The following is a 26,756-nucleotide window of genomic DNA, read 5'->3' on the forward strand; positions in this document are numbered from 1 at the left end:
AAGGTGATAGGCTAATATCGGCCGGGACATACCTCAATAATAGGAAAGTCTATATCGACCGAAATATGCTTTCCAGGAGGAAGATCTATATACCTCAAAGGAGGTAGGCCAATATCAGCCAGGACATACCTCAATAAGAGGTAAGGCTATATCAATCAAGATATGCTTCCCAGGAGGAAGATCTATATACCTCAAAGGAGGTAGGCTAATATCGGTCGGGACATATATCAATAAGAGGTAAGTCTATATCGACCGAAATATGCTTCCTAGGAGGAAGATCTATATATCTCAAAGGAGATAGGCTAATATCGGCCGGGACTTACCTTAATAAGAGGTAAGCCTATATCGACCGATATATACTTCTTAGGAAGAAGATCTATATACACTACAAGAAAATTATGATTCTACAACACTTAAACGACAACGCTTTTTTTAAAAAGCGTTGTCTATTTTTTTTTAACAACGCTTTTAGTGAAAAGTGTTGTCTATTTCATTATTTTCTTATTAATAGACAACGCTTTTCTAAAAACCGTTGTCTATTAGTGATTTTTTTGGGTCAAAGACAACGCTTCGTAAAAAGCGTTGTCTAATAGCTTTTTTTTTAGTGTCTACGACAACGTTTTTAAAAAAGTGTTGTCTATTGTCAAGTTATCATCTCAATCTTAAGTGATCTAGACCGCTTATCTCAAGATCTGACGGCTGGATCTTCATCCATCTTCATCACAATATGGACGACCCAAATTAAAGGAGGAGAAAACTTCGTTTCCTTTACCCATGCGACGACACAGTGCTGGTGATTATTCGCGACATCTCCTCTCGCACAGCTAGGGCACACGACCTCCCACCGCCGGCCGTCTCTCCTTCCTCACCACCGGCCGATAGCTCTTCACTGCCGCACAGACCCCTCTCAGGAATCGGGAAGTGCGGTGGTGGATTTCGCCGGCGATGACGACGCCCAACAACCTTCCCAACTGCGGCCACCACCAACGCCCACACCCTCCGCCCGACCCTCGGAGGCAGAGCCATTACCTCGGCACGCCCATCACCACCCCTTCCTCCTCCTCTTCCTCCGCTGCCTCCTTCAAGGGTTGCTGCTGCTGCCTCTTCCTACTCCTCACCTTCCTCCAAATTGTTAACTCATATGAACACATTGCATCTTTGTTAACATTTCAACGACTGAGGCTTCCTCCAAGTGTTTAACGTCAATATCAGTGATGCTTATCAAATCTGTATTATTTTTATGCTGACTACTAACAAATGTGTCTATTTTAGGTTGGGAACTTCAGAGTGGAACCACCAGGGTTATTTCGTGGCCGAGGAGAGCATCCAAAGGTCATATTTCCTTGTCATGTATCTACTTTAGTTGTTTTTGGCTGTCTGGTTTGATTTCAATTTCAAGAATCCTGTTATCTTCCACTAACTTACTGTTGGTTTCCTATGATTTTAGATGGGAAAACTAAAAAACAGAATTAAGCCAAGAGATATTACAATCAATATAGGAAAAGATGCACCAATTCCGGAATGCTCAATACCTGGTGAAAGGTAAAGTAGTTAACTGAGAAAAACTTGAGTGAAGAAGGAACCAAGTAGATTGAACTTGTTGGTAGTTGGTATAGCCTGTCAGAGTCAAATTACATTTATAGGGGTCATTCTTATTTCACAGTTTGATTATTTTCAGATGGAAAGAAGTAAAACATGATACACATGGTTGGCATTCTGGAATGATCCCATAAATCCAAAAGAGTTCAAGTATGTCTTTCTGGCAGCGAGTAGTTCATTAAAAGGGCAAAGTGACAAAGAGAAATATGAGAAAGCCAGGTTGTTGAAGCTAAACAGTTTCATTCTTATTTTTTCTTGAATGTATAATTTGAATGTGTTTTGACCTGTGTACTATGCTTTCACTTCATAGGTAGCAAAAGCAAGCACTTATGGTTTTCTGATAGTCCTCATTCATTAGTGATTGTCAGATCTTTTTCACGTATATGTTGTTTGACATAATAGTTTAGTCCTGCATTGTTATTATTATGTTAGTTATGTTGGTTTCCTATATGTATGTGTAAGTTCATTTTTCACTTGTTGTACAATTTTATTGCTCTTAACTTAGCATTAAGCCATGTTCCATGCATTGGCGAAGAGGCTATGGATTTCATATGATGCAGTGACCTTGCCACCTTCTCATATATTAATGTTACAAAATCTTTCTTTTATGTTCTCAAACAATCATTCTCCACTCCTAATCATGGAAATGGTGATCTCTCTCCTTAGTGATCCTGATGGCAACTACCATAATCTGTGACCTCTTATAGAAGTTTTACAGTCAAACTTGTCCACTGTGTCTCCCCAAGTCATGTCCCCTCAACACCCCTCTCCTATCCGCCTTTGACGATTCACCTCATCTCAACCCCACTGCCTAGTGTTGTGCATTGCTTTGAACATGTCCAGCATCATCTTTAAAGTGGTTACCAATGCATGCAAATACTTGATGGTGTTTTGGCTCAACATGCTACTTTCCAAGATTGTGGGCCTTGTATGCAGTAGCACAGCTCCTCCTAATCTTAATTTCAGTGCTAATCCTGATTAAGAAAATCTCATCACTCTTCAACCTGTGAAACTCTTCCTCCTTTTTGCCTTCCTGTGAATCCCTCCTCATGTATCTAAATATGAGCATCAAATCTTTTGATTTTGTGAAAGCATTGTACTTAACGGTATCTCTATGCTTCAGTGTGAGGGGAGGTTTAGTACTAATTGGTAAGTCTCAATTGGTTATTGTGTTCAGGTATAATGTTGAAGTCCTATATCTATAGGGTGTAATTGTTCATTTTTCTATTGAATAATACAGTTTTGTTCCTCTTATATTTGTGTTGCAGGATTATATACAAAATATTTGAAGAAACTATACAAGAGATTTTAATAGTAAAGATCCAACAAAGCGGCAAATAGCAGTGGCAACTTACCTTTATTGATAAGCTGGCTCTCAGGGCAGGCAATGAAAAGGTATCAATCCTATGACCAAGGTGTATTTTTTTAGGTATTGTTGATCCTGTTAAATTGCTGGATTTTTGTCTTTTGTTTTTCTTCCATTTCCAAGTCATCTTATTTACCTTATTGATAATGGTATCTCTATCCTTTGTATTCTCGAGAAGAAATTGATGAGGTGCGATCGGAGTTGGCAGAATGTATACAAGATCATGTTTATGAGTAGGTGTGCTCAAGTTTATGTAAGTTCATTACCATGTTTTAGCTAAAGTTTATGTAAGTTCATTATCTTTAGCAAAAAGCAACTTCTTACTTCTTTGGAATCCATTTTCATCTATGCTTGTCTTTCCCTTCCAATGCTTAGTACATCTTATGAGATGCAATCTACCCTTGTTAGTTTTTTCCTATACTCTTAAAGTTAAAGAAATGTTATGAGATTCACTACTTGTCTTTCTAATTATCTTTTCACTACTTGTCTTTCAATGTTATGAGATTCACTACTTGTTTTCTTTTTCTTTTGAGTTCCATAGGTTACAGCATTCCCTCTATGCCTTTGCTTGTGATTAACTTTATGAACCTGTAAAGTCAAGATCTAAGACTAGGAAGTTGAAAAAAAAAACAAGGTTAATTACTAAAGTTCTGAATAGATCTGTTGAAACTTAGAATTGTATTATTTTGGCATTTGATATTGTACTTTTCTTTTATTATGACACAATATTTATGAATAAATGACTGTAACAAAAATGTAGTGGGATACTTGGCATGAACACAATATCCAATTGAAGATATGATGACACTGGTTAGTTATGTGTGGAATACGTAGAAATCTTCATTCCTGCAATCCAGTACTAGTCATGAGCTTTGGCAAACTACTATTGGTCATTGACAATTGCAGGGCATCATGAATCAATCTAATTGTATGCTATGATTTGGGAAGAAGTTTTTGAATCACTCACTATATTGCACAACAAAGAATTTATGATCTTGTTCCGAACATTGCAGATTAAACAATAGAAATTCTCTTAAAAATTATTTATTTGAGCTGGTCCCAGGAACAGTCCACACCACACATGTCAGTAGCAGTAGGAAGCTTTTCATTTGTTCTTTTCCCTTTGTTGATTTTATTCATGTTACCTGTTGGAAAAAATATTGCTGGTTAGAATGGTGTTCTTAGCACTTTTTCCCTTTTCTGTTCTCTACTATAATTTACCTAGCTATCTGCTAGTTCATGAACCTCCTCTGTAGTTTCTACTTTGCACCAGTTGTGTCCTAGCTTTTCTTATTGGTTTATTTTAGTCATGTAGATACATGATAGTGAATTATAACGTGATCCTTCTGTTCCTGCAGAGCTTTCCTTAAAATCCAAATAGATAATGGCTAGCAGAAGATTGATGTCTATTTATCAAGATTTTGATAAAGCTATTATAGATATATATGCTGACCTGACATGATTAACTTGATTTAAGGTTAAACTAATGATATTTATGAAAGATATATAGGTAGAGAAGGATGCATATTGATGTGACTTAAATGGCATATTGATGAAAGATTTGTAATGGCAAAAATGTTATTTCATCCTTCTGCAGTAGCTTTCAAGAAGTATTCAAAACTTAATTAAACTATCTTATAGATAAGATAATTTGCCTTTTCGCAGTGGGATTTAGTTATCATTACTATGAGGTTACTCTTTCATCATATTGCAGGTTTACCACCCTAACATCAACTCAAATAGAAGCATCTGCATTGACCATCTCCAAGGTTCTCTCGATTTACTCTCTTCTGATCGACTCAAATCCAGACGACCCTCTTGTTCCTGAGATCATCCACAGTTAAAGCTAGATTTCGTATCTAAGTAATTAAACATAAGCTTCTAAAGAATATAAGAAAAATAAACCAAGTTCACAAAATAGTGTATTATTCGATAAGATTATTTTGTATTTCTCAATCCAAATTTATTATTGTATGGTGTGAACTGTGACCTTTGTTTCAGCTTTTACCACCTAAAATTTCTTTTGCATAATATTGATGGTATTGTTTTATGTGACAGATACACTGTGGTAGGTGTTTTGTCCCAGTCTCAAGCCGACAATCCTTTTTGATCAGTATATCTAGTAAAAGTAAGCATGCAGATCGTTGTCTTCGAGGCCGGCTAGCTATTTTGTGCTTTTTTTGGTTTAAATTCGAATGTCACTATCTACTTTGAAACATAACTATTTAGTCTTTGTGTATAATTGAATTCTCCTGTAAATACTAATACTTTGTAATTGAATTCTATTGTTTTGGTACGAGTTTGAAATCATTAGTTGAGCTAATTAATGTTATTTTATATGTCAAATTCAAATCTAGACATGGTAAAAAAAAATTAATAGTTTTGTAAATATAAAAAAAAAAAATTTGTAAATAGATTATTTTTATTTTTATTTTAAAAAGACAACGCTTTTAAAGCGTTGCACAGGTGTTGTCTTTGCCAAAAACAACAACGCTTTTAAAGCGTTGCAAAGATGATGTTTTTGCAAAAAATACACAACGCTTTTAAAGCGTTGTCTTTGCTACAAACGACAACACTTTAAAAGCGTTGTCGTTGAGCAGACTTTTAACAACAGTGCCTTTAACAACGCTTTTTCAGACACAAAGACAACGCTTTAAAAGCGTTGTCTATTAGCTTTTTTCTTGTAGTGATACCTCAGAGGAGGTAGGCTAATATCGGCCGGGACATATATCAATAAGAGGTAAGTCTATATCGACCGAAATATGCTTCCAGGAGGAAGATCTATATATCTCAAAGGAGATAGGCTAATATCGACCGGGATATACCTCAATAAGAGATAAGTCTATATCGACCGAAATATACTTACTAGGAAGAAGATCTATATATACCTCAGAGGAGGTAGGCTAATATCGGCCGGGACATACCTCAATAAGAGGTAAGTCTATATCGACCGAAATATGCTTCCAGGAGGAAGTTCTATATACCTCAAAGGAGGTAGGCTAATATCGACCGGGATATACCTCAATAAGACATAAGTCTATATCGACCGAAATATGCTTCCCAGGAGGAAGATCTATATACCTCAAAGGAGATAGGCTAATATCGGCCGGGACATACCTCAATAAGAGGTAAGTCTATATCGACCGAAATATGCTTCCCAGAAGGAAGATCTATACACCTCAAAGGAGGTAGGCTAATATCGGTCGGGACATACCTCAATAAGAGGTAAGTCTATATCGACCGAAATATACTTCCCTTGAGGAAGATCTATATACCTCAAAGGAGGTAGGCTAATATCGGCGAGGACATAAGAAGTAAGTCTATATCGACCGAAATATGCTTCCCAGGAGGAAGATCTATATACCTCAAAGGAGGTAGGCTAATATCGGCCGGGAGATACTTCTGAAGCATGTAGAATAGTATCGATCGCGACACGTCCTAAGGTTACTATTAGCCAGGTCGACCAACACCTTGGAAAAATACCTGATAAAATATGGCCTATTGCTAGGTAGGATAGATAACATAAAATAGCACGGACAGAAGTCTCATGAGAAAGAATAGAGATAAACATTTCAAATAGGCTAATTAATGATAATATCTGTAATATGTGATCACATGACAGGCGTTAAATATCTCGGTGGGAAATGTGCTTTTAGATTATTTTGCAGGTGCTAAACGACAAAGGAGGTACATCTGGGGTACAAGAAAGATTCCTTAAAAGTCATTTATTACAAGTACGCGGCTGACGTCATCTCATAACAAACTCTAACAAACCGGGGTCCACTTCATGACTACGAAGGTTATATGAAGTGGTATAAAAGGGGGAGTCCTCTCCGTTGGCTAGGCAAGTTCACATCATTGCACACCTTCATAACCCTAATTTCCAGCTACTATTCATCTTCTTCTTCCTTCTTCCACACCGAGAGAGATCACTGACTTGAGCGTCGGAGGGCCTAGACAGGGATTCCCACCCCGGTCTTAGGTCACTGACGATAGCGTTGGTTGGTCTCTTGTGCGCAGGAAGTCTTGGAAGCTTCGGATTTGGGTTTCTTCTCTTCAGATTTGGATTTCTTCTTCGTCATCGGGTCTTCATGCGAGGAGGACTTTCGGTGACTCTATTTCTCCCGATCCGCTTTGGGTTTCTCGGATCGGTATTCTGCGGACATTATTTTTCATCAGCATGGTGGGTTTCCTTCTTCCGCATCTGCGTCGTGTCCAGCTTCTCAGACAGGATCAAATTTGGCGCCATCTGTGGAAACTTCACCTAAATCTGAGACTACAGTGTGGAAGAAGCCGAAAAATCAAACCTACTCACTATCAGTCGTGAGGATTTGGATCTCCTCATCAATTCTCACGTTCAAAAAGCCTTACAACAGCAGCAACAACAACTTCAAGCCCACATCGGGGCTACTCTACCAACAGCTCATAATCCAGAAATATCAACTACCGAGCATCGGAAAGGAAAGGAGCTGGAAGAAGAAGAACATGCGTATTTTCCTCCAGCTGTTGTTTCTCCGACAAGACGTCCACGAGCCTTTCTTCTCACTCCCATGGATTAACGGGGCAAGAGACCCGTGTTCCAAGAGTCCTCTGGTGAAGTACCAGATAGAGAAAAATGTAAGATCAAAATGATAACTAGTGATAGCTCACCAGAAAAGGTCATCTCCCTATTCTCTCAATGTGTACTAGATGATCCGCTTCCTAAGCGGTATCAAAATCTTCAGATCAGGGAATACATTGGAACAACAGATCCAGAAGATCATCTGTTGAAATTCGAGAACGTAGCATTATTACAACAATTCTCTGACGGGGTGAAGTGTCGGATGTTTCTCACTACCCTCGGAGGAGCTGCACAGCGCTGGTTCAAGAGATTGCCAGAGAAGTTTATTTGGAAATTTAAGGATTTTAAGAAAGTCTTTTTGCACCATTTCTCTAGTAACAAAAGGTATCATAAAACTCCTTGGAGCCTGTTTTCAATTAAGTAAGCATCTAAAGAGTCCATCTGAGCATACATCAAAAGATTCAATCAGGTAGCTATTGATGTACCTAATGCTACCACTGAAATATTAGTTAGCACTTTCTCTCAAGGTTTAAATGATAATGATTTCTTTAAAGATTTAGTAAGGAATCCTCCTATTAATTTTGATTCCTTGATTGAGCGTGCCACCGAGTTCATTAATGTAGAGGAAGCTCAAGCTGCTCGCAGAAAGGAGGGTGTTACCTCTTCTCCTACCCAAGTTAAGGAGAAAGCTCCGGCCCCTGTGCCTCCACCAAGAGGGCCTAGAATAACTCATCCACCCCATCGACAACCAGAGTATCGTCCACAAGCTGTACAACATGTGGAGATACAGCCAGAGGCACTAAGGAGATGGTGCACTTATCATAAAACTAGCAGTCATCATACTGAAGACTGTTTTGTTTTAAGAAATAAACGAGCTAATAGGGAGCGTTATCAGAGGCAGAACTATTATCGACAGTAGTACCCCAGGCAGCAAAGTCCACTCAAACTAGAATATCGCCCGGTCGAGCCTCGGCAGGAGGCAATACCAGTCCCGGCCGGTACCAGCCAAGTGTCGGAGAAAGCACCCTCTGAAGCTGTGACGACTTGGCAGGAAGAAAATAGGAGTAATGCTGCTTGGGGCAATATCAATATGATTGCGGGCGGACCCACTGATGGGGATTCTAATAGAGCCAGAAAAGTACATGCCCGAAGATTGGAAATTCATGCCGTGGGATGTAGTATGGAACGAGCGGCCGGTCCCGAAATAAGTTTTGGGCCCAGGGATCTTGAGGGGGTAGAAATACCCCATGATGATGCCCTGATCATCAAAGCTGTGATAGCCAACTACACTATTTCTCGTACCATCATAGACACAGGCAGTTCTATCAATATTATATTCAAGAAGGCTTTCGATCAACTGCAAATCGATCCTAGTGAGCTTCAACAAATCGTTACTCCGCTATATGGATTCACAGGCAACGAAGTACAACCGCTGGGTCAAATAAAGTTGGCCATATCTCTGGGAGAAGCGCCTCTTATGAGAACAAGAAGATCTTATTTCATGGTAGTGGATGCTCCATCCTCTTATAATGTTATACTGGGTCGACCCGCCTTAAACGAGTTTAGGGCGGTCGTTTCTACTTTTTGTCAGAAGATTAAATTTCCTGTGGATGACCAAGTCGGGGAGGTGCGATGAGATCAGAAGACAGCCCGAAAGTGTTATGTGGAAATAATTTGAACTGAAGCTAACACCACTCGAAAGATTCAAAGAATGGAGGTTAATGCCATTCGGGAGAAGCAGCCCGTCCTGGTTTATGAAAAGAAGGAAGAAGTTCAAATCCAGGCCGGTCGGCCTGAAGCTACTACATATATAGCGGTTGATCTTGATCCTGCTCTGAAAACCGAATTGGTGTAACGCTTGAAGAAGAATAATGATATATTTGCCTGGACTCCCAAAGAACTCTCGGGCGTTTCTCCTACAGTCATGGAGCATTCCTTGCATGTCTTCCCAGATGCCCGCCCGGTCATGCAGAGAAAAAGGAGTTTTAGTGCGGAACAAAACCAGATCATCAAAGAAGAAATAACTAAACTTATGAAAGCCGGTTACATCAGGGAAGTACAATTTCCAAGCTGGCTAGCTAATGTGGTGTTAGTCTCTAAGCCTGGAAACAAATGACGAGTATGCATTGATTTCCGGGATCTCAACAGAGCTTGCCCGAAAGACTACTATCCGTTACCCAGGATCGATCAATTGGTATACTCCACTGTGGGATGTGAATACATCTCTATGCTAGATGCTTATCAGGGCTATCATCAGGTTCCCTTAGCTAAAGAAGATCAAGAAAAGGTCAGTTTTATAACATCTGAAGGTACTTATTGTTATAATGTTATGCCTTTCAGACTAAAAAATGCAGGAGCAACCTATCAAAGGCTTATGAATAAGGTCTTCCAGAAGCAGATTGGTAGAAATATGGAAGTATATGTTGATGACATCTTAATTAAGTCTCTTCAAGCTGCTGATCTGTGCAGGGATGTAGAAGAGACCTGCAAGACATTAAGGCAATATGGACTCAATTTAAATCTGAACAAATGTTTATTCGGCGCACAAGGGGGGAAGTTCCTAGGATATATGGTGACCGAACGAGGGATAGAGGCCAACCCGAGCAAGGTCAATGCACTGCAGAACATGGAGCCACCACGCAATATGAGGGAAGCTCAGAGACTGACAGGCCGGATTATAACCTTGTCTAGATTCCTTCTAGATCGGCCGATCGTAGCTTCCATTTCCTTAAAATACTTAGAAAGGCCAATAAATTTCAGTGGAATGAAGAATGTGATAAGGTTTTCCAAGAATTGAAAGATTATTTGTCTACTCTCCCTGTATTGGCTAAACCTATAGTAGGAGAAACTCATTAGGTATATGTCACGCTCCGTAAGTGTACGGAAATGTTGCAAGTAATATAAAAGATTATCGTATCCACAAGGACTGGAACAAGCACTAGGAATGTCTCAATGCGAATTAGCTAAACAACTATCCAATCGTTTCAAATGCAAAGTGAAGGTAAACAAATCTAATGTTATAGATCAACAAACAAGAATTTAGTGTTTTGGGTTATGATAAAGGGAGATTCTAGGAGTGTTGGTTTCTTTGTAAGATTTCTTGAATGTAAATGGTTCACCACTTCTTATCCCTCAATTGCCTAACACTTGTAGAAAGTTGCCGGTTCTCTCTTGCAATAGATAACCGGCTAAGGACTGAGAAATGTATCTAAATATGATCAATTAGACGTGAACCTACGTTGTCCTTACACAGAAGCGCACCTATTACTATGCCTTCCTCGGATATCAACATAGAAGCCCACAACTTATTAATCTATCAAGATACAAGAAACTAATCACAAGATCCATCCTACTCTCTTGAAAATTCCTATTTCCTCTTCAAGATTATCTCTCAAACGTCCTTACACGGGCTTGCCTGTCACGTGAATCCCTCGGATGATCGAGTGAGAGTTTATCTTTACAAAGTCCACAAGAAATCCAAACAATTAATCAAGAATGAGAATTAAGCACAAACCACCATTAACCATTCAAGATCTAATTGATACAAGCAAGACAATGTCATTGAAACAAGAAAATGGCAAATCCATAAGAGATTACATCAATCCATCATACAAATACTCCCTTAATCCTAGAATACAAGATCTACTCCATGAATCGAGGAAGAATATCCGAAGAAATGAAGATTACAAGCATTTCTTAAATCCCCAATCCAAGAAACCAAGAAAAGGGGGAAAGAGAAAACTTATCTACGAAGAAGCCTCGTCTTCGGATCCAATCCTCGCTCCGGAGTCGAAATCGTCAAGAACCCCCTTAGAATCACCCAGAAATCCTCCCAAGAATGGGAGGAAACCACCAAATCTTGCCTTCTCCCAAAGGGGGAGAGATCCCCTTTCAATTCATGAAGGAGAGTTTAAATAGAGGAGGAAATCGGGCGCCACACGGCCCCGTGACACGGTCGTGTGAGATTCACACGGCCATGTCCTCTTCCTTCTTTGCCAAAACTGCACGGCCGTGTGGTGCACATGGCCAAGACCCTCCTGCTCTCTGGAAATGTTACACGGCCGTGTGGTGCACACGGCCACCACCTGCTTGGTCTCTGGAAACTTCACACTGCCGTGTGATGCACACGGCCGTCACCTGCTTAGCCTCTGGAAACCTCACACGGTCGTGTAGATCCACACGGCCATGTAAGGCATCTGTTCTAATTTCTTCAAATTAAGACACGGCCGTGTGATATTCGCACGGCCATGTCCTCTTTCCTTCCTGTTAAGACTACACGGCCATGTGTAGTACACGGCCTGATGCTCTCTCCCTTCAATTACTTCCAAACTTGCCCGAGGACGCATAATCTTCACAAATTTCAATTCCTGTGTACAAAAAATGCACAAAAAGCAGATCTCCGAACCAAAAGAGTAAATATGCTAAAAGGAAAGCTGGAAGTATAAAAATGCATAGATCAAGCATGCTCAAAGTATGTAAATGTGCGTAAAAACATGCATAAAAGAGTATATAATCTACGCACATCACACCCCCAGACTTAAACCTTTGCTTGTCCTCAAGCAAAATGCTGCAGTCTAAATTCATAAGTTCTACAACACATTCATAAAACCTGGTGCACTTTCCTAATTCTATCAAAAAGTTTCATTAACAAGCATGATCAAGGAAACAAGTAAAGTATGGTTCAAGCATAAGAATCTTGTGCACAGTGTAAAGGTAACTCAACACCCTTCAAGTTTCAATCCATGTCCTAGTCAAGTCGTCATCAAATTTGAATTCCTAGTGTTTCCAGTGAAAGACAAGTTACCAGTGATAGGCACTTACTCACCATTCACTTTGTTCATATTTCTCAACTAATCCAAGGTCTCAAAGGTGTGCTCAATCTCAAGGGAAGCTAAGCAGTCATTTCCCCAGTAACCTAACTCGGTCTCAAAGGGGTGACTTGCTAGATTCCACTCATGACAACTATTTTTTATATCCATTATTATTATTATTATTATTATTTTTTAAGTGTTTGCATTGTGCAAAACTTATTCACAAATGTACTTTTAGCACACATGTTGGGATATTTTAATTTTTCCAAATGAGCTTTAATGATTTGAGCCTCATCCAGTAACCAAAATGAAAGTTGAGAAATCACCATGGAAACCAAGTACAAAGCAAACAAGATGAATCATGACTATTTCAATGACATCAACTATTCAAGCATCAAGCACAAGTGTAGTGAAGATAAAATCCTTAAGGTTGAACCAAAACTAAAACTCATCACCATAAGATTCTTAGCTTACTAATGCTTCCCAAGATAGAAAAAAAGAACTACACAAAGTTTATTACTAGCATCATTCGAACATCATGAATCAAGACAATAATCGTGCTAACATTTCACTTGAATCCAAGAAAGCATATAAGTGAAGATTTGATGATCTCAAAAAATTTTTTGCCATGATTATTTCGAAAACAAGCACAATAAAGCAACAAGCAATGAAAATAAGAACCAACATGAAAAACTAACAAAAATAAAAAAAACTGAAAACCAAACTAAACAGTACATAACACCCCCCCAGACTTAAACTTTTCATCGTCCCGATGAAATCAAAACGGTGGAGGAGGTGGAGGTGGACGAGGGAAAGGAGGTCTACGATGTGGTTGGCCAATAGGAAAACTAGGAAAACCTGGAATCTCACCCAAGGATCTATGATACTCATATAAAGCATCTACTTGTTGGCTAGTAAGCATCATACTCTGCATAAAATCTCTCATCCTAGCCTGATCAGTATCATAATCCTGCACAAACTTAGCCACTTGACCTTGAAAATTCCTCGTAAACTGAAAATGATTTTGTACCTTCCTAAACTGATCATCAGATAAAGAGAAGCGCCCTTCCAACATTTTCCGTTGGGAATCTTGCTTCTCATGAAGTGATTCTAGAGACGTACGAAAATCTGAAAAATCAAACCTAGAAGATCCCGTGCCATATGCAAAAGAATGTCTAGCGGGCTCCATAAAACTAGAAGGCTGCGGGTGTCCATATGACGAGGGCTCATGATGTGGCTCAGTGTCTCCAGGTATAGAAGGGTTATCCTCAAAATCTAACTCAGAAATTACCCAATTAGCCGGGTTACGAATAGTAGTTCGTTCAGGAAAAGGAAGGGGTAAAGGAGAGCCACTCCTCCTAGGAAACGCGAACTCATTCTCATCCCGAACGATCATTTTCATAGCAAGACATGCATCAATGTCAATCATGTCATTACCATGAATTATTTCCAACCCATCAACATCAAGATTTAAATTATAAGCTATTCGGGTAATCAAACCACCAAAAACAATTGATCCCGATAATGCCCTAGCCGATCTTAATAAGGTTTGAACAAAATGAAAACCAGAATCAAACTCAACCTTATAAAGCATAGCTCATAAAGCATAAAGCTCTATCTTTTTAACCACCCCATCACTCTCTCCTCTACCAAAAATAGTTTTACTCATGACTCTATGTAGATACCTAAAGATGGGGTTTTGCATATTGGAAGCCTTAGCTCTTGAAGGCTCATAAGGTTGACCTAATCCAGTTATTGCATTCCAAAAATGATTCCAATTAAACCTTGGATCAAACCTACGAGGGCTACCGGTGGTTAATCCAAAACAAGAATTAAAGTCACTAAATACCCATAGAAAATCTTGATTCATTAGTCTAAATGAGATTTTTCCAAAATAATCATCTTCATTATTAAAATGGACATCTAATGAACTTAAAAATTCCAAAACAAGACGAGGATATGTAGGCAAATGTGTGTACATAATATCACTCCAATCCAAAAACCCAATCATCAAATCTACATCTTCCCTAATTCCAAGCATATCAAGAACGGTTGGGTCCATATATCTAGTACACACTATCATTCTATTGACAAGAATTGCAAATCTAGTTACTTGATCATCATTTCTAAACACAATATTGAATTCATTGTCATTACCTTTGTTGCGTGAAGTCCTTTTGCCTTTGCCCCTTACTGGTTGTTTTCCTTTGTCCCTTGATGGCTCCTTCTCTTTGTCTCCACTGGATCCACCACCTCCTTTGCGAAGTTTCTTCAAAATGTTAGACATCTTGATGAGTTTAGTTAGGGGAAGAATTATCTAGGGTTGGAAGAATGAAACTCAAAGAACAAAACTTCAAAGAGCAAAGATCTTAGGTTAGGAGAATGAAAAGTCCAAGTCTTAGAGAGGAAGAGAATCCAGATCTAAGAGATCTTGAGAGATTAGAGAGGAGTTTTTAAGAGATTAGGAGAGAAAGAGATGTTTTGGAGAGTTAGGGGTGTGCGGAACACGGCCAAGATCTGGTCGTGTGAGGTAGAAAGAAAACTTTAATAGCTCCCCACACGGGCCGTGCAGATCCACACGGCCTCCCCCTCTTCCTTCTCTGGATTCCAGACACGGGCCGTGCATATCCACACGGCCTTCCCCCTTCTTCCACTGGTTTCCTCGCACGGCCGTGTCTGGGACACGGCCTCTCCATCTTTCTTCTCGGGATTCTTTACACGGCCGTGTTTGAGATACGGCCTAGACCCTTTTCTCCTCGGGAAATCCTACACGGCCGTGTCTGGATGACATGGCCCAAGCACTCCCCTTCTCTGCAACTTTTGCCTGGCCGTGTACAGCACACGGCCGAGCTCAGTTTTGCACCTAACCTGAAAACAAAATCAAAAGAATGCATCAAACTAAAAGAAATTAAGATACAAATCAAAACTAACTAAAAGAACCCTTGGGTTGCCTCCCAAGAAGCGCTTGTTTAAGGTCTTTAGCTTGACCAATCTAGATCATTCGCTTCTTTTCCTCGCCCTTGGAGGACAGATATACTTTTCATTTTTGTTGGGAGATCTTCTCCCAACATCTTCCACCACATTGTCTCCTTCGTTTGGTGGCCTTCCATGAGGGTGGAAATTCCATTCCTCAAGTTTATAAATGCTTGTCCTGCTACAAGCATTTAAAAGAGACGAGACATGGTTAGAGATATTAGATAAATCATATTCCAACCTTTCCTTACCAATTACCAAAGAAAGCTTATGATTTTTGACATCGATAATAGCTCCAGCTGTAGCAAGGAAAGGTCTTCCTAATATGATAGGAATCCGAGGGTGCTCTTCCATGTCCAACACGACAAAATCTGTAGGAATAACATTCCCATCCACCTCTACTGGCACATCTTCTATAATACCCAAAGGGTACCTGCAGGAATGATCGGCAAGTTGAAGTGCCATAGTAGTAAGTTTAATGTTTTTGAGACCTAATTTATTACAAATTGAATAGGGAATGAGGCTAACACTTGCCCCCAAATCACAAAAAGCTTTTTCAAAAAATTCTTTTCCTATGTTGCAAGGAATATAAAAGCTCCCTGGGTCCTTTAGTTTTGGGGAAGTGTTCTTCTCCAAAATAGCACTACATTCCTCACTAAGCGCAATGGTCTCAACCTCTCCTCTTCTTCTCTTGTTTGACATGAGATCCTTCAGGAATTTGGCAAATCTAGGCATTTGAAGAATAGCATAAATAAGAGGTACCTCTACACAAATTTCCTTAACTTTTTCTAAAAACTTGCCAAATTCTTCATCTTTCTTGAGCATTGTACGTCTCTGAGGAAAAGGGACAGCTTTGCTCTGATGGTTCAGTGGAAGAGTCTCTTCAACCTCAATGATACTCTCCTCATTAGCTTGAATCTGATTTGGTATAAGAGGAGAGAGCTCTTCTTCTTTTTGTATCCCTTTTGAAGCAGTCACTTGGGAGTCTCCCAAGGTCCGTCCGCTCCTAAGCTCAATTCTATTGCAATGCTCCATAGGATTCACATCAGGTTTTCCTGGAAGTTGTCCCTGTGCTCTGGATGATGAGGAAGCTAGTTGGGCAATTTGACTATCCTGGATCTTTTGATGTTTTTCAGAATTATCCATTCTCTGAATGAGCTTTGCTAAATCTTGCTTCATTTCATTCTGACTTGAGATAATTTCATCAAGCATCTTTTCAATATTTGACTTTGGTAAGCCTTGAGAAGATAGATGTTGAAAATTTTGTTGCCCAGCTTGAAAATTTGGTCTTGCCCCCATAGATGGTCCTTGATCTTGATTATTTCTGTAAGAAAAATTGGGATGGCTCTTCCATCCAGGGTTATAAGTATTTGAGTATGGGTTGTTCTGCCTTTGATTGTAACTCATGATTGCATCACATTGTTCCAGTTGATTGATTTGTGCAGTGATAGCTCCCAATGGACATGAGTCATTTGAATGCTCTGAACTCCCACATACTTCACAAGATGTACTAATAGCATTGACCATATTAGAACTAGTCCCCATATTCTCAAATTTCTTTGTAAGAGCGTCCAATTTTGCAGACAAAAGAGTGACTGCATCTACATCAAACTTCCCTGATGCTTTAATTGTTGGGTTTACAGAAGAATAGCCACCACTTCTTTCGTTTGCCCATTGATGATGATTTTGTGCTACACTGTCAATAATTTCTTCAGCTTCATCTAAACTTTTGTTCATAAGTGCCCCTCCAGCAGCTGAATCAAGGGACACTTTGGTATGATAGTTGATACCATTATAAAAAGTGTGCAACACTAACCATCTTTCCAACCCATGATGTGGGCATTGTCTGAGCATACTATTGTATCTATCCCATGCTTCAAAAAGAGATTCTGAGTCAGTCTGCTTGAAGCTTGCAATTAAATTCCTCATATGAGCTGTTTTGCTTGGTGGATAGAATTTATCAAGAAACTGTTGCTCACACTGCTCCCAAGTGGTGATGCTATTAGGGGCCAAAGAATTCAGCCATTGCTTTGCCCTATCTCTTAGAGAAAACCCAAATAATAATAATCTAACTGCATCTGAAGGAACTCCATTCATTTTCATGGTACCACATATTTCATAAAAGACCTCTAAGTGTTGATTGGGTCTTCATGAGGTCCTCCACCAAATTGGTTCTGCTGCACCATAGATATAATTGCCGGTTTGATCTCAAAGTTATTAGCTTCCACTGAAGGTCTTGAAATACTAGAACGAAAACCTCTTGCATAAGGTGCTGCATAATCCTTGAGTGGTCTATTCGCCATGTTCAAATGTTCTTGTTCTTCAATTTGCCTTTGCAGAATTCTTCTTTTATGGAAAGTTCTGTCAATCTCAGGGTCAATAGGAAAGAATTCTCCTGCAAAGTTAGATCTTCGCATACACAAGAACAAGATAGCAAATGACAATTCAACAGAAAAAGAAAAATAAAAGAATAAAAAATGCAGAATTGAATTAGTACAAAAAGAATTAACAAGAAGTAAAAGTTATACAAGAAAGTAAAAACAGAAATCTAATGATTAGTTACAACTATGCAATATGAAAGGAAAACAAATGTTATTGTTTAGTCTAACTCAATTGATAATTCCTAATGTTATAGTGCAGTCCCCGGCAACGGCACCAAAAACTTGTCACGCTCCGCAAGTGTACGGAAATGTCGCAAGTAATATAAAAGATTATCGTATCCACAAGGACTGGAACAAGCACTAGGAATGTCTCAATGCGAATTAGCTAAACAACTATCCAATCGTTTCAAATGCAAAGTGAAGGTAAATAAATCTAATGTTATAGATCAACAAACAAGAATTTAGTGTTTTGGGTTATGATAAAGGGAGATTCTAGGAGTGTCGGTTTCTTTGTAAGATTTCTTGAATGTAAATGGTTCACCACTTCTTATCCCTCAATTGCCTAACACTTGTAGAAAGTTGCCGATTCTCTCTTGCAATAGATAACCGGCTAAGGACTGAGAAATGTATCTAAATATGATCAATTAGACGTGAACCTACGTTGTCCTTACACAGAAGCTCACCTATTACTATGCCTTCCTCGGATATCAACATAGAAGCCCACAACTTATTAATCTATCAATATACAAGAAACTAATCACAAGATCCATCCTACTCTCTTGAAAATTCTTATTTCCTCTTCAAGATTATCTCTCAAACGTCCTTACACGGGCTTGCACCTGTCACGTGGATCCCTCGGATGATCGAGTGAGAGTTTATCTTTACAAAGTCCACAAGAAATCCAAACAATCAATCAAGAATGAGAATTAAGCACAAACCACCATTAACCATTCAAGATCTAATTGATACAAGCAAGACAATGTCATTGAAACAAGAAAATGGCAAATCCATAAGAGATTACATCAATCCATCATACAAATACTCCCTTAATCCTAGAATACAAGATCTACTCCATGAATCGAGGAAGAATATCCGAAGAAATGAAGATTACAAGCATTTCTTAAATCCCCAATCCAAGAAACCAAGAAAAGGGGGAAAGAGAAAACTTATCTACGAAGAAGCCTCGTCTTCGGATCCAATCCTCGCTCCGGAGTCGAAATCGTCAGGAACTCCCTTATAATCGCCCAGAAATCCTCCCAAGAATGGGAGGAAACCACCAAATCTTGCCTTCTCCCAAAGGTGGAGAGATCCCCTTTCAATTCATAAAGGAGGGTTTAAATAGAGGAGGAAATCGGGCGCCACACGGCCCCGTGACACGACCGTCTGAGATTCACACGGTCATGTCCTCTTCCTTCTCTACCGAAACTGCACGGTCGTGTGGTGCACACGGCCAAGACCTTCCTGCTCTCTGGAAATGTTACACGGCCGTGTGGTGCACACGGCCACCACCTGCTTGGTCTCTGGAAACTTCACACTGCCGTGTGATGCACACGGCCGTCACCTGCTTGGCCTCTGGAAACCTCACACGGCCGTGTAGATCCACACGGCCATGTAAGGCATCTGTTCTGATTTCTTTAAATTAAGACACGGCCGTGTGAGATTCGCACGGCCATGTCCTCTTTCCTTCCTGTTAAGACTACACGGCCATGTGTAGTACACGGCCTGATGCTCTCTCCCTTCAATTACTTCCAAACTTGCCCGAGGACGCATAATCTTCACAAATTTCAATTCCTGTGTACAGAAAATGCACAAAAAGCAGATCTCCGAACTAAAAGAGTAAATATGCTAAAAGGAAAGCTGGAAGTATAAAAATGCATAGATCAAGCATGCTCAAAGTATGTAAATGTGCGTAAAAACATGCATAAAAGAGTATATAATCTACGCACATCAGTATATTTGTCGGCTAATGAAAATGTTGTGGGCTCTGTATTAGTCAGACAAGAAGGAAAGGAACAACAACCTGTATATTTTTCTAGCCATTTATTAAAAGGAGCTGAGTGTAGATACACTACGCTAGAAAAATTAGCTTATGCCCTAGTATTGACTGCTCGAAGGTTGCGCCCATATTTCTTAGCACATGAGATTATTGTATTAACCAACAGTACTCTTGGATGGGTGCTACTCAACCCAGAGGCATCAGGTCGGCTGATTAAATGGACAACTTAACTTGGGGAATATGATATTCAATATCAACCTCGCTCGGCTATCAAGGCACAAACTCTAGCAGACTTCATCATAGAAGCTCAGAGGCCTGAGGAAGAAAACATTTGGAAAGTTTATGTAGATGACTCTTCAACTAGACAAGGCAGCGGAATTGGTGTTCTTCTTATATCTCCAAGGGAAGACAGACTTCAACTTTTCATCAGATTGAACTACAGAGCTACCAATAATGAAGCAGAATATGAAGCCCTGATAGTAGGACTGTAAGCCGCTCGGCATATAGGGGCGGCTCGAGTCCTTATCAATTCTGATTCTCAGTTAGCAGCTCAACAACTATCAGGTAATTTTGAAATTAATAATGACAGGCTTAATTTATATGCTGAAGCATTTGATAAGTTGAAGTCCCAGTTTCAAGAAATAAATATACAAAAGGTTCCTAGATATGAAAATCAAGTGGGAGATGAATTGGCTAAATTGGCCTCTGCTATAGTACCATGGAGTCTAGATCGGCCTGCAAAACAAACTCTGTTAATATCCTGTATTGAAAGAGAGGCTGAAGCAGAAATTCAAGGTGATTGGAGGGCTCAAATCATATTGTATTTGCAGCAAGGTATTCTTCCCAGTGATACAGAACAAGCAAGGGTATTTAAGAAGAGAGCTGCTCAATACACTATGGTAGGAGAACAGTTACATAAAAGAGCCTTTTCCAGACCTTTGCTCAAGTGTATTGCCGCAGAAGATATACAGTTTATTTTACGAGAAGTCCATCAAGGTTCATGTGGTAGTCACATAGGGGAGAGATCTTTGGCTCACAAAATTCTGCTAGAAGGATATTTCTGGCCTACTCTACATGAAGATGCTAACAAGTTGGTAAGAACTTGTATTTCTTGTCAAAAACATCAAAATATCTCACATCATCCGACAAAGTTATTGAGAACCTCTATAGTTGCATGTCCCTTTGATCAATGGGGCATGGACATAGTAGGTCCATTTCCTATGGCAGCTGCACAGGGAAGGTTTTTATTGGTAGCGGTGGATTATTTTTCTAAATGGGTGGAGGCGGAACCACTTGCTCGAATTACTGAAGATGCAGTTATTAAATTTTTATGGAAAAATATAATCTGTAGATTTGGCATTCCGCATAAATTAGTCTCTGATAATGGAAGATAATTCCAAGGGGATAGGATCTTAGACTGGTGCAACAGTTACGGCATAACTCAGGCCTTCACCTCGGTAGCTTATCCGCAAAGTAATGGTCAAGCAGAAGTAACCAATAGGGAAATCATAAGAGGTTTAAAGACCAAACTGGATCATGTCGGAGGTAGCTGGGTAGATGAATTACCCAGCATTCTCTGGGCATATCGTACTACGCCTCGAGAGGCTACAGGAATCACTCCCTTTCAATTAGTTTATGGAGGAGAAACAATAATTCCCATCGAGGTGGGAGTAGAATCTGATAGAAGACAATTATATGATAGGGACAATGAAGGTCGATGACTCATGGAGCTAGACTTGATAGAGGAGATTAGAGATAAAGCTGCTACTCGTCTGGCATCATATCGACAACGGATAAGACAACTCTATAACAAAAGAGTCATCCCCAGATTTTCCCAAGTAGGAGACTTGGTATAGAAGGAAATTAAACCTGTAGGAGATGTCAGTAAGTTGGCACCACAATGGGGAGGACCTTACAAAGTGATAGAAAAACTCACATCAGGTTCATATTATCTCCAAGATACTGAAGGAAGAATTTTAGAACGTCCCTGGAGTGCAAATCACTTGCAGCCTTATCGAATCTAACTACATCATACTATTCAAGAATGTGTCTGGAGGAACAAATCACAATTATTTGAAGTCCTCGGTGACTGAGGACAAGTATACCTACAGTTTATGTACTCTACTTCTTTTAATAAAAGCCAAGCGAGACAAATATCGCCACAGAAATAAATATGGTTCGTACAGATTGATAAATATCAAGAGGACTTTCATTATCTATTTCGAGCAATCTATAGGGGAGAACCCTAAAGGCCTATGCAGCTCCCGTCAAGAACCTAGAAACTTTAAAAACTGTCACAAGGTTACTAGAAATAGCATATTTTTACATAGAATATAGTCGATCGGGAAATCCCATGAAATAACTCGGACGGGTCTTCATGGGAGGAACCGGAGACTCTAAACCATCACAGAACACAAGTCGATCGGGAAATCCCATGAAGTAACTCGGACGGGTCTTCATGGGAGGAACCGGAGACTTTAAACCATCACAAAACATAAGTCGATCGGGAAATCTCATGAAGTAACTCGGACGGGTATTCATGGGAGGAACCGGAGACTCTAAACCATCACAGAACACAAGTCGATCGGGAAATCTCATGAAGTAGCTCGGACGGGTCTTCATGGGAGGAACCGGAGACTCTAAACCATCACAGAACACAAGTCGATCGGGATATCTCATGAAGTAATTCGGACGGGTCTTCATGGGAGAAACCGGAGACTCTAAACCATCATAAAACATAAGTCGATCGAGAAATCTCATGAAGTAACTCGGACGTGTCTTCATGGGAGGAACCGGAGACTCTAAACCATCACAAAACATAAGTCGATCGGGAAATCTCATGAAGTAGCTCGGACGGGTCTTCATGGGAGGAACCGGAGACTCTAAACCATCATAGAACACAATTGATCGGAAAATCTCATAATTTCAAAGCCTAATCGACCGAGGTTATATGGACATGAAGTTTGGATTCAAAAGGGGATTCTATGCATATGATACGTTATTCATTTGGAAGCCCATCCGTCTGGAAGTCTTTACTTAAAATTCGCCTGGAGTAGTATATTCAGCTCGGAACTCAGGAGTTTTATACAAATTCCTTATCTAAGATCACTTGGGATTATTTATTCTTTTGGGGATATGAAGCACACTGGATGTCATTTGCGGGAGGATTCATCAAGATAAGGCTTAACTTCAAAAGATGAGCAAGGAGTTCTAGAATAAAGCTTATATTTAATGTTCAGGAGCATTTCAAGAGAGGCATTCTCAAATCAGCACAATGGAGAAGCAGGTAAGTATTAAAATTTTCTTATACAGCATGTTCGCTTGATTGCTAGACTTTGGTTATACTTCTTTACTAGTTCTGCATTTACATGCCTTTTTTTGAATAATCTCTTTAAACATCTAGAAAAGGACCTTTTATATCTGCGGGTAATTATTCGTTAAGCCTACGACGATTTATGAAAGAAAGGGGGGTTCCTTGGGTAAATAGTCACCCTCTCATAACTGTTGAAGAACTCCCGATACAGAATGATTTAAAGCACCTACTATACTACGAACGAATTCTTGGGCAAAGGTTGAAGACTTTAAATAAGCCTGACGCCACTCTTCCCACCGATTCTTCTCTTGCTCCCTATAATTTTGGAAATCAGCCTGCAGTTTTGTATGTTGATCTTTTAAAGCATCCTTTTCTGATTTGAGTTGTTCCAATTCCTTCTGGAGTAGTGACAATTCAACATCTTGAGCTTTCCTTTATTCTTGTTCCTGTAGGATAGTGAAATCATGAGAGGCTAGGTCTTGAGCTTTGTCATAAAGACAGGCATTATGAAGCTTCTCTACTTTTCTAAAAGGAGACTTTTATGAGAAACGTCTGAGAGAGCTTTCTCTTTTAAAGCAATCTCTAGTCGAAGACCAGAATGTAGCCGATCCACCTATAATTCTAAAGTTCTTCTGGCGAGCTATTTATCTTTCAATAATTGTTGGCACTCCTCCAATTCTTATTTCAAGGTCCCCAATTGTTGATCCTGTATGGTCACTTTCTCTTGCAACTGAGCCATATCGCTGTTAGAAGGAGGTGAAGTAGCCTTCAACGTCTCCAGTTGAGCTTTTAATTTATTGTTCTCATGGTCCTTAGCTGTAAGTAGCTGGTCGATATGTAGACTTGAGGCAAGAAACTAAACAAAAGGATGATGTACGATAAAGATGAAAGTACAGAATTGATAACATATAACTAGAAATGCTTACAGCCACTGCCTGACGACTATGGCGATCAGCTCGATGTGGAAGACTAAGGCCTCTTATCTGTTCGTAACCTTGTAGCCAAGATTCGGCTAATAGACCTTGTAGTTGCAGAGTACCATAGCTAGGTGGATTAGAGGGTTGTCCCAATTGAGAAGGTAAACCCGCAGCCTGTTTAAATAAAGGATGAGGAGGGGAGGAAGAAGGAGGCGAAGAAGAAGAAGAGGTAATAGAAGGGAAAGGAATAGTAGAAACAAGAGAAGCAGAGGAAGAACTAGATAGAATAGAAGGTGACAGTGTAGGAGGGGCTGATGCAGTTGTGGGAACACTAACAGTCGAGGGAATGGCACCGAGAGAAGATCTCCGGCAAGGTGTCCATTTTGCTCGAGGCCTAGAAGCCAAGGGAGGAAAGGCCAATGCCAAAGATACAGAGGATACAGAAGGTATAACGGTCGTCTCAGAAGCAGAAGCAGAGGGAGCTGAAATAATAGAAGAAGAAGGGATAAGTAGACCGGGTCTCATCATCCTAAAAGCAGGATTAGAGATAATTGGGTTGGAGTTATCGGTGCCTTACCTCTCTCGAGAGAAAGGGGCGTTGGGACAAGAGGAGCTTGCACAAAAGTACCAAAGAAATCGCCAAAGGGAGAATCCTGAGTAAGATTTGGCTTTTTAACTAAAGCAACAAAAGGCTCTTCTTCTTCCTCTTCCATGGCTGCAACCGCCTCTGCCCGTCGTTCTTCCTCAGGTAGTAAACCCAAGGTGGAAAAATTAGGATCCGATCGGCGGTCGCGTAACCATTCTTCTCCAAGATTATTTACAAAATACTTGGTCATGCCAGGATTCTTGTACATAAGGGCTGGTAGAAGAACATCAGCTGAAACACAGGAATTGAACACCGTTATAAAAGAGATGTATTAATTAGTAAATATGGATTGAGATGTTTTTACATACCAAAGGATCCCTCCAAAGGGATGTCAATCTTGCTTATTCCGAAAGGAAACATTAAACCTTCCACAATTAGATGCGGCAAGCTGAATTTTGCTCCCCTTAGTTTAGGTAGGGCAGAAGCAACAGAGGGATCGTCAAGAAGATCATGGGTGCTAGGAAGTGGAGGAAAGTCATGTATCCATTGGATAGGAAACGGAGGAGGAGAAGGGAGACGAATATAGAAAAATTTGTGATAGCATTCCCCCTGAGGAGGAATGCGGTTGAACAAAATAGCCTTGGGACGAGATTGAAATTTAAAAACACCCACATCCACTTGACGAGGAATGAAGAAGTGATGAAAAAGACGTGGAGACAAGGGGAAATCTAACAGTTTTGATACCCCAATAAAACCCATAAGAATGGAAAATGATTGAGGGACAAACTGGTTGAGTGGGATATTAAAATAATGGCTGACATTACAGAAAAAGGGGTGAAGAGGAAAGCGAAAACCTTGTAGGACCTGGTCTCAGAAGATAGATATACACCCTAAAGGAGGTAGATGCGGACCCTCATGAGGAGCAGGACGGATTATATAAGAAGGAAAACCATAGGTCGCCTGCAAGTCCACTTCTTCTGTATCTATAAGGTTGGAAACACACGAGAGAAACCATGCGGGAGGAGAAGCTGCCATAGAGCGACGGTAAAATGAAAGAGGAATCAAGGAAGAGGGCGAGAGATGGAGGAAAGCGGAAGAAAACCTCGTAAACCCTTGTTTTCTCTTCTGGCCTTGTGCTAAAACCCCCAAACAGAAACAACAGAAGGAAAAAGGCGAATAAAAGGTACTTAGAATTCCAATCGTCATAAATGAGTAATAATATTAAAGAATAAAATCAAGAGAAAGAGGTAAAGTTAAGTAATCTACCTCGAAAAATGTGTGAAGTTTCCCTAGAGGTAATTCTTAATAGAGCCTGACAGGTACAGAGAAAAATTAGTCCAGTAATCATAAGTTTAGGGTATGGGTATAATAAAATAAAAGTTGAGCACCAGATATTAGTTAATAGACGAGACTTGGTTAAAGGATGCCGGATGAGGTCTGTAGATATGAATCGGGCGGTTCTGATAGATCGGCCGAGAAAAAGATCCCCCAAATGTATCGACCAAAAGCTTATCGTAATGAGTCAAATAATATACACTATGAGACTCGATTAATACGTAAAAAGGGCATATGAAGACATAAGGGTAAACCGATCAAGTAACATAAATCGACCGATATTAGGGACATCATGATAGAACTGTGTCAAATTAGGCGAGACATAACTACGCTATGAAATATCGGGCGATATTTATCAATCTTGATATATATCGTCTGGTCATGAGGAAACGACCTAAGACGTGACAGCCTGTTGGGAAAGGTTGTATGGTGACACACCGAGCAACATTGGACACATTTATATAAAACAAATAACTATCATGAGAGAGTAAAATTAACAACAAAAGGAGAATAATCAGCGTTACGTGAGATCGTCATTATAGAGTTTTTGCCCTCCTCTTTACAAGAATTGGAACTTAAGTCAAAGTCAGCTTAGGGTACAGATCAGGGGGTTTGTTCTCAATGAGTCTGCATCGATTTAAGAAATTAGGAGGAGGGTCACGAGATAAGTAGCTCTCCTCTTTTAATTGTTGAATCGCCCCTTGAGCTCCCGCAGTAAAAGCTGATAAGATGGACTTCACGATCGACCTATTGAATTCAGGAGACTTGATCATAGCAGTGGCCCGCTCCCTGTACTGAACATCTTCGTTATCCTTGTAAACAACCAAAGCCATTTGGGAAGTCTTCAATTCAGTTTCTTTGGCAGAAACTTCGGTCTTAACTGAGTTAAGGGAGGTGTTCAAGGAAGTTATTTCATCT

The 26,756-nt window shown here is 39.9% G+C and overlaps 1 long non-coding RNA gene and 1 other non-coding gene across 5 annotated transcripts; both read left to right on the plus strand.

Moving 5' to 3' along the window:
• The first annotated feature begins 1,059 nt into the window (after positions 1-1,059).
• Positions 1,060-5,079, plus strand: LOC121975073. 4 transcript variants are annotated; one of them, XR_006110217.1, is made up of 6 exons: positions 1,096-1,201; positions 1,273-1,332; positions 1,448-1,542; positions 2,868-2,994; positions 3,144-3,218; positions 5,024-5,079. It is a non-coding gene; the product is annotated as an uncharacterized LOC121975073 (long non-coding RNA). The 4 variants fall into 4 exon arrangements; XR_006110218.1 differs by lacking the exon at positions 5,024-5,079 and adding an exon at positions 4,680-4,698; XR_006110216.1 differs by lacking the exon at positions 5,024-5,079 and having other exon boundaries at positions 1,060-1,201; positions 3,144-3,448.
• A 12,056-nt stretch (positions 5,080-17,135) lies between these two features.
• On the plus strand, positions 17,136-17,241 carry LOC121978876. The gene has a single exon (XR_006111209.1). It is a non-coding gene; the product is annotated as a small nucleolar RNA R71 (small nucleolar RNA).
• The last annotated feature ends 9,515 nt before the right edge of the window (positions 17,242-26,756 follow it).

Source organism: Zingiber officinale, chromosome 4B (assembly GCF_018446385.1).
Source record: "Zingiber officinale cultivar Zhangliang chromosome 4B, Zo_v1.1, whole genome shotgun sequence".
NCBI classification, from domain to species: domain Eukaryota; kingdom Viridiplantae; phylum Streptophyta; class Magnoliopsida; order Zingiberales; family Zingiberaceae; genus Zingiber; species Zingiber officinale.